Here is a 14,473-nt window from a genome sequence, read left to right as displayed (position 1 = left end):
TCTTCCATGTTTCTCAACTCAGGCATTGCTTCGTGGATCCTATCCGTGGAGTGGACCACGAAATGCTTGATCTACAAGATAACCTCTCATATCGGGAATATCCTGTTCGTATCCTTGATCAAGCCGAGCGTACCACTCGATGCCATAATATCAAGTTTCTCAAGGTTCAATGGTCACACCATTCTGAGAAAGAAGCCACTTGGGAAAGGGAGGATCGTCTTCGACTTGAGTACCCCACCTTCTTCCCGGAGGATCCTAAATCTCGGGACGAGATTCTTTTGAGTGGGGGTGAGTTGTCACATCCCTGCTTTTAGTCATGCATTAGGATTGGATGAACCTGTGCATCATGTTTAAATTTCTTTTAAACTTGAAATGGGGCCTAATCAACCCCAACACCCCCCCTGAAAATGCTAATTTCCATCAATTGGAATTTCAATGAACCCAAAATGCCCTTCATAAAGCCCACCATTTTTGGTCTTGACTAAAACCTCTGCAAAAAATGGTCTTGCAATTTATGGAGCCATTCTGGATTTTTGAACAAGCCATAAGTATTTGAATTTGGGCATTTTAAATGCTATAAATATTTTAAAGTGCTCAAATAATCTTGGAAGCATTTTTAGGCAGTTGAGAATATTCCCAAATGTGCCTCTGAATATTTCCAGAGTTTTTGGAAATGAAATAGTATTTATTCTATTTCAATACACATAGCAGGAAATAAATAAAAGCAAAACAGAAAAGAGAGAGAGAGTTAGAGCTTACCTGGAAGCCCACCAGCCGGCCCACCTAGCTGGCCCGGCCCAGCAGCCGCTCCACGCAGCTGCTTCGCCTAGCCAGCGAGGCGAGCAGGTGCTCGACGGCGAGCACAAGAGCTCGCCACGCCACCTCCCTGCCTGCCTGCCGTCGCCAGCGCCAGCGAGACGCCTTGAAGCGCCTCTGCGGCACCGCCCCAACCCCGTGGACACCTCACACGCGCCCCTGCCTCTCTCCCTTGCTCTCTCCCACGATGGCCGACGCTGCCGTAGCCGCACCGTCGCCATAGCCGTGCTCTCCGTCGTCTCCGTGTCACGCCACCGTGTCCAGGAGCTCCGCAGCCCTCCTCTCCGTCAAGCAGACCGAGCCCCGAGCGCTCGCTCGCCCTGGAGTTACCGCCTCGTCCTCGTCTTCGCTGATCGCCGCCGGAGATCCCTTTCGCCGTCACCACTTCTCCAGCTCGTCCCCGACCTCTCCGTTTAGATCGTTGCTACCGCTGTGAGCTCAGCTACTTTTCCATCCTCTCCGTTCTCACTGTCGTCCCCTGCATCGACTGCACGAAGCTCACCCGCACGCGCCGCCGCCCGCGTCGTCGCCGGTCATGCTCCGGCGACCATATGGTCCCGGGCTTGTGTCCAACACACTCCCCGCATCACGTAGGAGCCGTAGATGCTAGTGCCGCTCCGCCTAGGCCACTGCAGCAACGAGCCCGAGCTCACCCGAGCTCTGGCGACCGCCAAGGTCGTCGCCGGCATCATTCCCGGCAAGGTTGTCAGAATCGCGATTTTGAATCGGATCAGAGCTCCGGTGGTAGGATCGCAAATCGTAGGATCTTCACTATCAGAATCGTAGAAACATGGATTCTATGAACTTAAGTCGTAGAATCAGAGGGGTTAGTTTGGATCATAAAGTCGTAGAATCGTATAACAGAATCGCGATTCTGACAACCCTTGTTCTCGGCCTCCCCGAGCTCCACTTCCACCACCAAACGACGCGGCTCGCTTCCAGCTCCCCGTAGATGGTCTCGGCCGCCCGTTTGGTCGCCGGAGACGCAAACCCGAGCCCGTTTGGTCGCCGGAGACGCAAACCCGAGCCCCTTCGCCGTGTCTGTCGTCGCCGGCATCAAGCCACCGGCGAGTTGACCATGTTTTGACCCGTGGACTGACATGTGGGCCCAAATTGACCTCCCGCCCCCCCCCCCCCCGAGCCTATGACAGGTGGGACCGACCTGTTAATTAGTTTAGGATTAGTATTAACTAATTTTAGTTAGTTTAGGTCACTGACATGTGGGCCCAGGCCCCACTGACAGTTAATTAGTACTAACCTAATCCTGTTAGTTAGCTGAGTCACTGACAGACAGGGCCCACCAGTCAGGTTTGACTGGCCCTGGCGCCTTTGACTCGCTGACATCACAGTGACGCAGTGCTGACGAAATTATTCATTTTTTGGATTTATTTTTATATAGGAAATTCCAGGAAATAGCCAAAACTTCTAAAAAATCATAGAAAATCAACCATAGCTCCAAATCAAACAAATTATATGTGAAAAATGATCGGAAGAATTTAATCTATCCATCTGTAATGGTTTCATGCATGACACCCCACTTTAACCTTTCTGTTTAGGTGAAACAAGCTAACACACTTATTATGCATAAGAACTTTAACTTCCATTTGAATCTTTGGTTCAAATGGACCCATTTCAACTTGTTTCACATTGCATTAGGCAGGACACATCATTTTGCCATGTCATAGCATGCATCATATTGTTGCATATTGTCATGTGTTGATTATGTACTGTGTGTCCCTCGTGGTAGGTTCTGCCTCCGAGGATATCTTCGAGTATCCAACTGAAGGGCAGTACCCTACTACCACTCCATCAGGCAAGCAGCCCCATTGATCATATCGATACAATCCCATGTTCTCGCCTCTGCTCTCATTTTCTTCATTAAGACAACATCGTTTCAAACTGCTGTGTGCTACGGTAGTTGAACCCTTATCCTCTGCATGACCTGTCATTGCCACAGTAACTAGATGAAACCCACTAGCATGTGTAGGAGTTGATTGAGCCATGTTTGTGTTTCCTACCATGCTATGCATGCTATGCTTAGAGTTGTGTCAGGTCTGTTTCATCTGGGTGATGGGCTAGAGTGAAATGATTATGTCGGTAATGTGAGGGATGTGTTGAACATGTTTTGGTAAAGGTATCGATGAGAGGCGATGTAGGAGTACATGGTGGGTTGTTTCATTGAGGCCGTCCCTAAGAACCGAGATCTGTATGTGTGATTTAAGATTCAGTTACTACCATACATTGGGCCCGAAACCAATGGACCCTCTCGGCTTCTTAATCACTCTAGTACTCTGTCCAGGAGTTGCAATTAGTTGCTGGTGTTTGTAGGTTATGTGTTGGCGGCCGTGCGTAGCGCTGACCCTAGGGGTGGGCTATGTTGCGATAGATACACCGTGGCACGGTGTACCGAGTCACCCGTTTGGTGTCTCGGGAACCCTGTTCACATCGTTCGGGGCCGTATGTGGAAACCTCGGCCGGACTCCCTGCGGATGGAACCTGGATAGGCGATAAACCTGGACTAGAGACTTGAGTGTTTAGGTAGGCCGTGGCCGACACCCTCGTTGGGCTTCCGCTTGAAGGTTGCCGAGTAGATGTCGTGTAAACGGCGGTAAGTGGTGAGAGCATGTATGAAGAAGTACACCCCTGCAGGGTTAACATCATCTATTCGAATAGCCGCGTCCGCGGTAAAGGACTACTTGGTTGCCTATACAGTTCATAGACAAGTTAATGGTTATTACTAAAAGACTCAAGATAAGTGTGAGTACCGAGGATGGCCCTCTCGTAGGATGACGAGGGAGGATCCCCGGTGGAGTATTGTGTTGGTGATTAGTGGACTCGTGTGCGAAAACTATTTTACTAGTGGTGTCCCATAGGATAGCTTAGCCAAGAGTCAAAGCTGGCTTGATGCAATAACTCCACCACCTTCTTGAGAATGAGCATGTATAGTAGGTTCTGATGTAAGACTTGCTGAGTACCTTTGCACTCATGTTTGCTTAATTACTGTTTTCAAATGACAACGCCGCCCCCTCCGATGGGTTTTATGTAGATCTCGACGTCGATGAGTGACTTGCCACCCAGGTGGTGATCCTGGCCATGGAGGGGCCTATGTAGATAGACAGGCTTCGAGAAGCCTTCTTTCTTTCTAGTGTCTGTACTCAGACTATTTGCTTCCGCATGTTCTTGTATTCTTGTATGACTTGAGTGTCGGGTCATGTGACCCCTACCTGTATGAACATGTTATGTATGGCTCTCAGGAGCCTTTAAATAAAGTACTTGAGTTGTAGAGTTTTGTTGTGATGCCATGTTGTATTTACACATATCGAGCATATTGTGTGTATGATTGAAATGCTTGGTATGTGTGGGATCCGACAATCTAGTTGTTTATCCTTGGCATCCTTTTTTATGGGGAAATGTAGTCTAGTGTTCCTCGAGCCATAGTAGTCCGCTACAGCCCGGTTCACCGGAGTCCTGCTAGCCCAGCACTACTGCTCAGGACACTTGACTGGCCGGCATGTGTTTCACTTCGTTCCTATGTCTGTCCCTTCGGGGAAATGTCACGCGGTGACATCCGGAGTCCTGCCTAGGCTTCTACAACCGGGGTTCCCCGGAGTCCTGTTAGCCCAGTGCTACAACCCGGATTCACATGCTGATGACCGACATGCTCGATGTGATTCACGTATGCCTGTCTCCATAGGTCTATGCCGCTTTGGGTTCACGACTAGCCATGTTGGTCCGGGTTCTCCGTCATATGGATGCTAGCGACACTATCATATATGTGAGCCAACAGGCGCAAACAGTCCCGGGCCATGGTAAGGCGACACCCGTGGGGATACCGTGCGTGAGGCCGCAATGTGATATGAGGTGTTACCGGCTAGATCGATGTGACTTGGAATTGGGGTCCTGACAGAAGTTCTAAAAACTTGCAGCCAACAGGTAGCCGTTCAAGTGGAATATGTGTAGTATCATCAGTTCATAGTTGAAGTGAAGAGACAAGGACAAAGTTCTAAGAAAAGTTTTTGTTGTCTTTTTCAATCACTTTCTTTCTGTAGTTCGCATGGGAATCATCAATCATATAAAGAAGTTCAAAAGCAAAAAAAAGGAGCGATACAATGTTGATTACAAAAAACATGAAATTCCCACTAATAAAGAATATAGTAAGAAGTTCAAATTAAATTAACAGAGTAGTGCGATTTTTATAATCCAAGAAGAAAACAAAAGCGTCAACTAGGGAAATGTTAACTCTCGAAGTTCAAATTCCATAAATTGGAGAGTTCAAAAAAACTGTTATGGGTGTACAGAAAAATTCCAATATCACGAAAATGAGTGCATATAGTCGATGAGAAAATCATATACGAAAAACTAGAAAGGTAACAACAAAAAGAAGTAAGAAAAACCTTGAAGTTCAACTAGAAGATCCAAATAAGTTCATGCCGCCCTTCGGCAAAGCATGAGTCTTGGGTGTGTGCGTCTTGAATGTGTGCTATTCGTGCATGAATAATAAACATTTATCATGATATAAGGAAATATAAATAACAACTTTACTATTGCATCTAGGGAATATTTCCTTCAGTCTCCAACTTGCACTAGAGTCAATAATCTAGTTCACATCGTCATGTGATTTAACACCAATAGTTCACATCTTTATGTGATTAGTTCACATCTCCATGTGAGTAACACCCAAAGGGTTTACTAGAGTCAATAATCTAGTTCACATCGCTATGTGATTAACACCCAAAGAGCGATCATGTCTTGCTTGTGAGAGAAATTTAGTCAACGGGTCTGCCACATTCAGAGCCGTATGTATTTTGCAAATTTTCTATGTCAACAATGCTTTGCACGGAGCTACTCTGGCTAATTGCTCCCACTTTCGATATGTATCTAGATCGAGACTTAGAGTCGTCCAGATCGGTGTCAAAGCTTGCATCGACGTAACTCTTTACGACGAACTCTTTGCCACCTCCATAACCGAGAAACATTTCCTTATTCCACTAAGGATATTTTTGGCCGCTGTCTAGTGATCCACTCCTGGATCACTATTGTACCCTCTTGCCAAACTTATGGTGAGGTACACAGTAGGTCTTGTACACTGCATAGCATACTTTATAGAACCTATGACTGAGGCATAGGGAATGACTTTTCATTCTCTTTCTATTTTCTGTTGTGGTCGGGTTTTCAGTCTTTACTCAACTTCACACCTTACAACACAGGCAAGAACTCCTTCTCTGACTTTTCCATTTTGAACTACTTCAAAATCTTATCAAGGTATGTATTCATTGAAAATATATCAAGCGTCTTGATCTATATCTATAGATCTTGATGCTCAATATGTAAGTAGCTTCATCGAGGTCTTTCTTTGAAAAACTCTTTTCACACACTCCTTTATGCTTTCCAGAAAATTCTACATTATTTCCGATCAACAATATGTCATTCACATATACTTATCAGAAATGTTATACTGCTCCCACTCACTTTCTTGTAAATACAGGCTTCACCGCAAGTCTGTATAAAACCATATGCTTTGATCACTTTATCAAAGTATATATTCTAACTCCGAGATGCTTGCACTAGTCCACAGATGAATCACTGGAGCTTGCACACTTTGTTAGCACCTTTAGGATTGACAAAACCTTCTTGTTGCATCATATACAACTCTTCTTTAAGAAATCCATTAAGGAATGCAGTTTTGACATCCATTTGGCAGATTTCATAAAATGTGGCAATTGCTAACATGATACAGACAGACTTAAGCATCGCTACGAGTGAGAAAATCTCATCGTAGTCAACATCTTGAACTTGTCGGAAACCTTTTGCGACAATTCAAGCTTTGTAGATAGTAACACTACTATCAGTGTCCGTCTTCCTCTTGAAAATCCATTTATTCTTAATGGCTCACCGATCAATGGGAAAGTCAATCAAAGTCCATACTTTGTTCTAATACATGGATCTCATCTCAGATTTCATGGCTTCAAGCCGTTTCACGGAATCTGGGCTCATCATCTCTTCCTCATAGTTCGTAGGTTCGTCATGGTCAAGTAACATGACATCCAAAACAGGATTACCGTACCACTCTGGTGCGGAACGTATTCTGGTTGACCTACGAGGTTCGGTAGTAACTTGATCGGAAGTTTCATGATCATCATCATTAACTTCCTCACTAATTGGTGTAGGAATCCCTAGAACTGATTTCTGTGATGAACTACTTTCCAATTCGGGAGAAGGTACAATTACCTCATCAAGTTTTACATTCCTCCCAATCACTTCTTTCAAGAGAAACTTCTTCTCTAGAAAGGATCCATTCTTAGCAATGAATATATTGCCTTCAGATATGTGATAGAAGGTGTACCCAACAGTTTCCTTTGGGTATCCTATGAAGACACATTTCTTCGATTTGGGTTCGAGCTTATCAGGTTGAAACTTTTTCACATAAGCATCATAGCCCCAAACTTTAAGAAACGACAGCTTAGGTTTCTTGCTAAACCACAGTTCATATGGTGTCGTCTCAACGGATTTAGATGGTGCCCTATATAACGTGAATGCAGTTGTCTCTAATGCATAACCCCAAAACGATAGTGATAAATCGGTAAGAGACATCATAGATTGCACCATATCTAATAAAGTACGGTTATGATGTTCGGACACACCATTACGCTGAGGTGTTCCAGGTGGCGTGGGTTGCGAAACTATTCCGCATTGTTTGAAATGAAGACCAAACTCGTAACTCAAATATTCTCCTCCACGATCAGATCGCAGAAACTTTATTTTCTTGTTACGATAATTTTCCACTTCACTTTGAAATTCTTTGAACTTTTCAAATTTTTCAGACTTATGTTTCATCAAGTAGATATACCCATATCTGCTCAAATCATTTGTGAAGATCAGAAAATAACGATACCCACCGCGAGCCTCAACACTCATTAGATTGCATACATCAGTACGTATTATTTCCAATAAGTCAGTTGCTTGTTCCATTGTTCTGGAGAACGAAGTTTTAGTCATCTTGCCCATGAGGCATGGTTCGCAAGCATCAAATGATTCATAATATAGTGATTCCAAAAGCACATCAGCATGGAGTTTCTTCATGCGCTTTACACCAATATGACCTAAACGGCAGTGCCACATATAAGTTTCACTATCATTATTAACTTTGCATCTTTTGGCTTCAATATTATGAATATGTGTAGTACTATGATCGAGATTCAATAAACCATTCACCTTGGGTGTATGACCTCAGAAGGTTTTATTCATGTAAACAGAATAACAATTATCCTTGACTTAAATGAATAACCGTGTTGCAATAAACATGATCCAATCATATAATGCTCTACGCAAGCACCAAATAACATTTATTTTAGGTTCAACACTAATCCCGAAGGTAGAGGGAGTGTGCGATGGTGATCTTATCAACCTTGGAATCACTTCCAACTCACATCATCACCTCGCCCTTAACTAGTCTCTATTTATTTTGCAACTCCCGTTTTGAGTTACTACTCTTAGTAACTAAACCAGTATCAAATACTGAGGTGTTGTTATAAACACTAGTAAAGTACATATCAATAACATGTATATCAAATATATACTTCTGTTCACTTTGCCATCCTTCTTATCCGCCAAGTATCTAGGGCAGTTCCACTTCCAGTGACCATTTCCTTTGCAGTAGAAGCACTCAGTTCTAGGCTTGGGTCTAGCTTTGAGCTTCTTCATGGGAGCAGCAACTTGCTTGCTATTCTTCTTTGAAGTTCCTCTTCCTTTCCCTTTGCCTTTTTTCTTGAAACTAGTGGTCTTGTTAACCATCAACACTTGATGTTATTTATTGATTTCTACCTTCACCGATTTCAGCATGGCGAAGAGCTTGGGAATTACTTTCGTTATCCCTTGCATATTATAGTTCATCACTAAGTTCTAGTAACTTCGTGATAGTGACTAGAGAACTTTGTCAATTACTATCTGATGACCCACAATTATAGGGGATCTATCATAGTCCTTTCGATAAGTAAGAGTTTCAAACCCAACGAGGAGCAGAAGGAAATGACAAGGAGTTTTCAGCAAGGTATTCTCTACAAGCACTGAAATTATCGGTAACAGATAGTTTTGTGATAAGGTAAGTTGTAACAGGTAACAAATAGTAAAAGTAAATAAGGTGCAGCAAGATGGCCCAATCCTTTTTGTAGCAAAGGACAATCATGGACAAACTCATATATAAAGGAAAGCGCTCCCGAGGACACATGGGAATTATCGTCAAGCTAGCTTTCATCACGTTCATATGATTCGCGTTCAGTACTTTGATAATTTGATATGTGGGTGGACCAGTTCTTGGCAACTGTCCTTCCTTGGACAAGCATCCCACTTATGATTAACCCCTATTGCAAGCATCTGCAACTACAACAGAAGTATTAAGGTAAACCTAACCATAGCATGAAACATATGGATCCATATCAGCCCCTTACGAAGCAACGCATAAACTAGGGTTTAAGCTTCTGTCACTCTAGCAACCCATCATCTACTTATTACTTCCCAATGCCTCCCTCTAGGCCCAAACAATGGTGAAGTGTCATGTAGTCGACTTTCACATGACACCACTAGAGGAAAGACAACATACATCTCGTCAAAATATCGAACGAATACCAAATTCACATGACTACTTATAGCAAGACTTCTCCCATGTCCTCAGGAACAAACGTAACTACTCACAAATCATATTCATGTTCATAATCAGAGGGGTATTAATATGCATAAAGGATCTGAACATATGATCTTCCACCGAATAAACCAACTAGCATCAACTACAAGGAGTAATCAACACTACTAGCAACCCTCAAGTACCAATCTGAGGTTTTGAGACAAAGATTGGATACAAGAGATGAACTAGGGTTTGAGATGAGATGGTTCTGGTGAATATGTTGATGGAGATTGACCCCCTCCCGATGAGAGGATCGATGATGATGATGGTGGTGATGATTTCCCCCTCCCGGAGGGAAGTTTCCCCGGCAGAACAGCTCCGCCAGAGTCCTAGATTGGTTTCGCCAAGGTTCCGCCTCGTGGCGGTGGAGTTTCATCCCGTGGCTTATGATTTTTTTCCTTGATGAAAGACTCCATATAGCCAAAGATGGGCATCAGAGGGCTGCCAGGGGGCCCACGAGGCTGGGGGCGCGCCCAGGGGGGTAGGGCGCTCCCCCACCCTCGTGGACGGTGGGTGGCCCCCCTCTGGTACTTCTTTCGCCCAATATTTTTTATATATTCTGAAATGTGCTCCCGTGAAGTTTCAGGACTTTTGGAGATGTGCGGAATAGGTCTCTAATATTTGCTCCTTTTCCAGCCCTGAATTCCAGCTGCCGGCATCCCCCCCTTCATGTAAACCTTGTAAAATAAGAGAGAATAGGCATAAGTATTGTGACATAATGTGTAATAACAGCCCATAATGCAATAAATATCGATATAAAAGCATGATGCAAAATGGATGTATCACTATCTTATCTGGAAGATTAACTCCCACTTGATTCAAACAATTGTAGTACCCAGACAATCTGAGCACGTGCTCATTAGTTGAGCTATTCTCCTCCATCTTGTAGGCAAAGTACTATCAGAGGTCTTCTACCTCTCGACACGGGCATGAGTATGACATACCAATTTCAACTCTTAGAACATCTTATATGCTCTGTGGCGTTCAAAATGTTTTTGAAGTTCCGGTTCTAAGCCGTAAAGCATGGTGCACTAAACTATCAAGTAGTCATCATACCGAGCTTTACCAAATGTTCATAACGTCTGTATCTGCTCCTGCAATAGGTCTGTCACCTAGCAGTGCATCAAGGACATAATTCTTCTATGCAGCAATGAGGATAATCCTCAGATCGCGGACCTAGTTCACATCATTGCTACTATCATCTTTCAACATAGTTATTCTCTAGGAACATATCAAAAATAAACAGGGAGCTACATCATGAGCTATTGATCTACAATATAGTTATGCAAATACTATCAGGACTAAGTTCTTGATAAATTAAAGTTCAATTAATCATATTACTTAAGAACTCCCACTTAGATAGACATCCCTCTAGTCATAAAAATGATCACGTGATCCAAATCAACTAAACCATGTCCGATCATCACGTGAGATGGAGTAGTTTTCAATGGTGAACATCACTATGTTGATCATATCTACTATACGATTCATGCTCGACCTTTCGGTCCCTAGTGTTTCGAGGCCATATCTGCATATGCTAGGCTCGTCAAGTTTAACCTGAGTATTCCGCGTGTGCAAAACTAGCTTGCACCCATTGTATGTGAACGTAGAGATTATCACACCCGATCATCACGTGGTGTCTCGACACGACAAACTATCGCAACGGTGCATACTCAGGGAGAACACTTATACCTTGAAATTTAGTGAGAGATCATCTTATAATTCTACCATCGAATTAAGCAAAATAAGATACATAAAGGATAAACATCACATGCAGTCAAAATATGTGACATGATATGGCCATCATCATCTTGTGTCTTTGATCTCCATCTCCAAAACACCGTCGTGATATCTATCGTCACCGGCATGACACATTCCATCATCTTGATCTCTATCAACGTGTCGTCACATGGTCGTCTCACCAACTATTGCTTTTGCAACTATTGCTATCGCATAGCGATAAAGTAAAGCAATTATATGGCGCTTGCATCTTATGCAATAAAGAGACAACCATAAGGCTCCTGCCAGTTGCCGATAACTTTCACAAAACATGATCATCTCATACAACAATTTATATCTCATCATGTCTTGACCATATCACATCACAACATGCCCTGAAAAAACAAGTTAGACGTCCTCTACTTTGTTGTTGCAAGTTTTATGTGGCTGCTATGGTCTGAGCAAGAACCGTTCTTACCTACGCATCAAAAACCACAACGCGGTATAGTGATTGCTTTTTGATCTTCAGAAAGAACCTTGTTCATTGAATCCGCTTCAACTAAAGTTGGAGAAACTGACACCCACCAGCCACTTGTGTGTGAAGCACGTCGGTAGAACCAGTCTCGTGTAAGTGTATGTGTAATGTCAGTCTGGGCCGGTTCATCCAACAATACTGCCGAATCAAGAAACAACTAGTGACAGCAAGCAATATGTATACACCCATGCCCGCAACTCCTTTGTGTTCTACTCATGCATATAACATCTACGCATAAACCAGGCTCGGATGCCACTATTGGGGAACGCAGTAATTTCAAAAAAAATCCTACGCACACGCAAGATCAGATGCATAGCAATGAGAGGGAAGAGTGGTGTCTACGTACCCTCGTAGACCGTAAGCAGAAGCGTTATGACAACGCGATTGATGTAGTCGTATGTCTTCACGATCGACCGATCCTAGCACCGAAGGTACGACACCTCCGCGATTTGCACACGTTCGGCTCGGTGACGTCCCATGAACTCACGATCCAGTAGAGTGTCGAGGGAGAGCTTCGTCAGCACGACGGCGTGATGACGGTCATGATGATGCTACCGGAATAGGGCTTCGCCTAAGCACCGCTATGATATGACCGAGGTGGATTATGGTGGAGGGGGTACCACACACAGCTAAGAGATCAATGATCAACTTGTGTGTCTATGGGGTGCCCCCCTCCCCGTATATAAAGGAGTGGAGGAGGGGAGGGGCCGGCCTCCTAGGCACACCCCAATGGGAGTCCTACTCCCACCGGGAGTAGGATTCCCCCCTTTCCCTAGTTGGATTAGGAGAGAAGGAAGGGGGAGGAATGAGGAAGGAAAGGGGGCGGCCCCCTTCCCAATTCGGATAGGGCTTGGGGGGGCGCGCCCCTCCTTTGCTCCCTTCTCCTCTCTCTCCCACTATGGCCCAATAAGGCCCATATACCTCCCTGGGGGTTCCGGTAACCTCTCGATACATCGGTAAATGCCCAATCTCACCCAGAACCATTCCGATGTCCAAATATAGTCGTCCAATATATTGGTCTTTACGTATCAACCATTTCGAGACTCCTCTTCATGTCCCCGATCTCATCCGGGACTCCGAACAAACTTCGGTCATCAAATCACATAACTCATGATACAAATCGTCACAGAACGTTAAGCGTGCGGACCCTACGGGTTCGAGAACTACGTAGACATGACCGAGACACATCTCCGGTCAATAACCAATAGCGGAACCTGGATGCTCATATTGGCTCCTACATATTCTACGAAGATCTTTATCTGTCAAACCGCATAACAACATACGTTGTTCCCTTTGTCATCGGTATGTTACTTGCCCGAGATTCGATCGTCGATATCTCAATACCTAGTTTAATCTCGTTACCGGCAAGTATCTTTACACGTTCCGTAATGCAACATCCTGTAACTAACTCATTAGTCACATTCTTGCAAGGCTTATAGTGATGTGCATTACCGAGAGGGCCCAGAGATAACTCTCCGATACACGGAGTGACAAATCTTAATCTCGATCTATGCCAACTCAACAAACACCATCGGAGACACCTGTAGAGCATCTTTATAATCACCCAGTTATGTTGTGATATTTGATAGCACACAAGGTGTTCCTCCCATATTCAGGAGTTGCATAATCTCATAGTTAGAGGAACATGTATAAGTTATGAAGAAAGCAGTAGCAATAAAACTGAACGATCATTATGCTAAGCTAATGGAAGGGTCTTGTCCATCACATCATTCTCTAATGATGTGATCCCGTTCATCAATTGACAACACATGTCCATGGCTAGGAAACTTAACCATCTTTGATTAACGAGCTAGTCAAGTAGAGGCATACTAGGGATACTCTGTTTGTCTATGTATTCACACATGTACTAAGTTTCCGGTTAATACAATTCTAGCATGAATAATAAACATTTATCATGCTATAAGGAAATATAAATACCAACTTTATTATTGCTTCTAGGGCATATTTCCTTCACTAGGTGCCATACCTAGTGCATCGGGTCCAATGAAAATCTTTTGTGACAATACTGGTGCAATTGCCTTGGCAAAGGAATCCATATTTCACAAGAGAACCAAGCACATAAAGAGATGCTTCAATTCCATCCACGATCAAGTCAAGGAGGGAGATTTAGAGATTTGCAAGATACATATGGATCTGAATGTTGCAGACCCGTTGACTACTCACGAGAAAAACATGATTGTCGGTGTCAAAACCGGCGGATCTCGGGTAGTGGGTCCCGAACTGTGCGTCTAGGCCGGATGGTAACAGGAGGCAGGGAACACGATGTTTTACCCAGGTTCGGGCCCTCTTGATGGAGGTAAAACCCTACGTCCTGCTTGATTAATATTGATGATATGGGTAGTACAAGAGTAGATCTACCACGAGATCAAGGAGGCTAAACCCTAGAAGCTAGCCTATGGTATGATTGTTGTATATGGAGTTGATTGCCTACGGACTACAACCCTCCGGTTTATATAGACACCAGATAGGGTTAGGGTAACACAGAATCGGTTACAATGGTAGGAGATCTTGAATATCCGCATCGCCAAGCTTGCCTTCCACGCCAAGGAAAGTCCCATCCGGACACGGGACGAAGTCTTCAATCTTGTATCTTCATAGTCCAGGAGTCCGGATGAAGGTATAGTCCGGCTACCCGAACACCCCCTAATCCAGGACTCCCTCAGTAGCCCCTGAACCAGGCTTCAATGACGATGAGTCTGGCGCGC

The sequence above is a fragment of the Triticum urartu genome, chromosome 7A, assembly GCF_056163025.1.
Source record: "Triticum urartu cultivar PI428250 chromosome 7A, HENAU_Tu73, whole genome shotgun sequence".
Taxonomy (NCBI): Eukaryota; Viridiplantae; Streptophyta; class Magnoliopsida; order Poales; family Poaceae; genus Triticum; species Triticum urartu.
The sequence above is the reverse complement of the archived record's forward strand: the minus strand, read 5'-3'. Positions refer to the sequence as shown.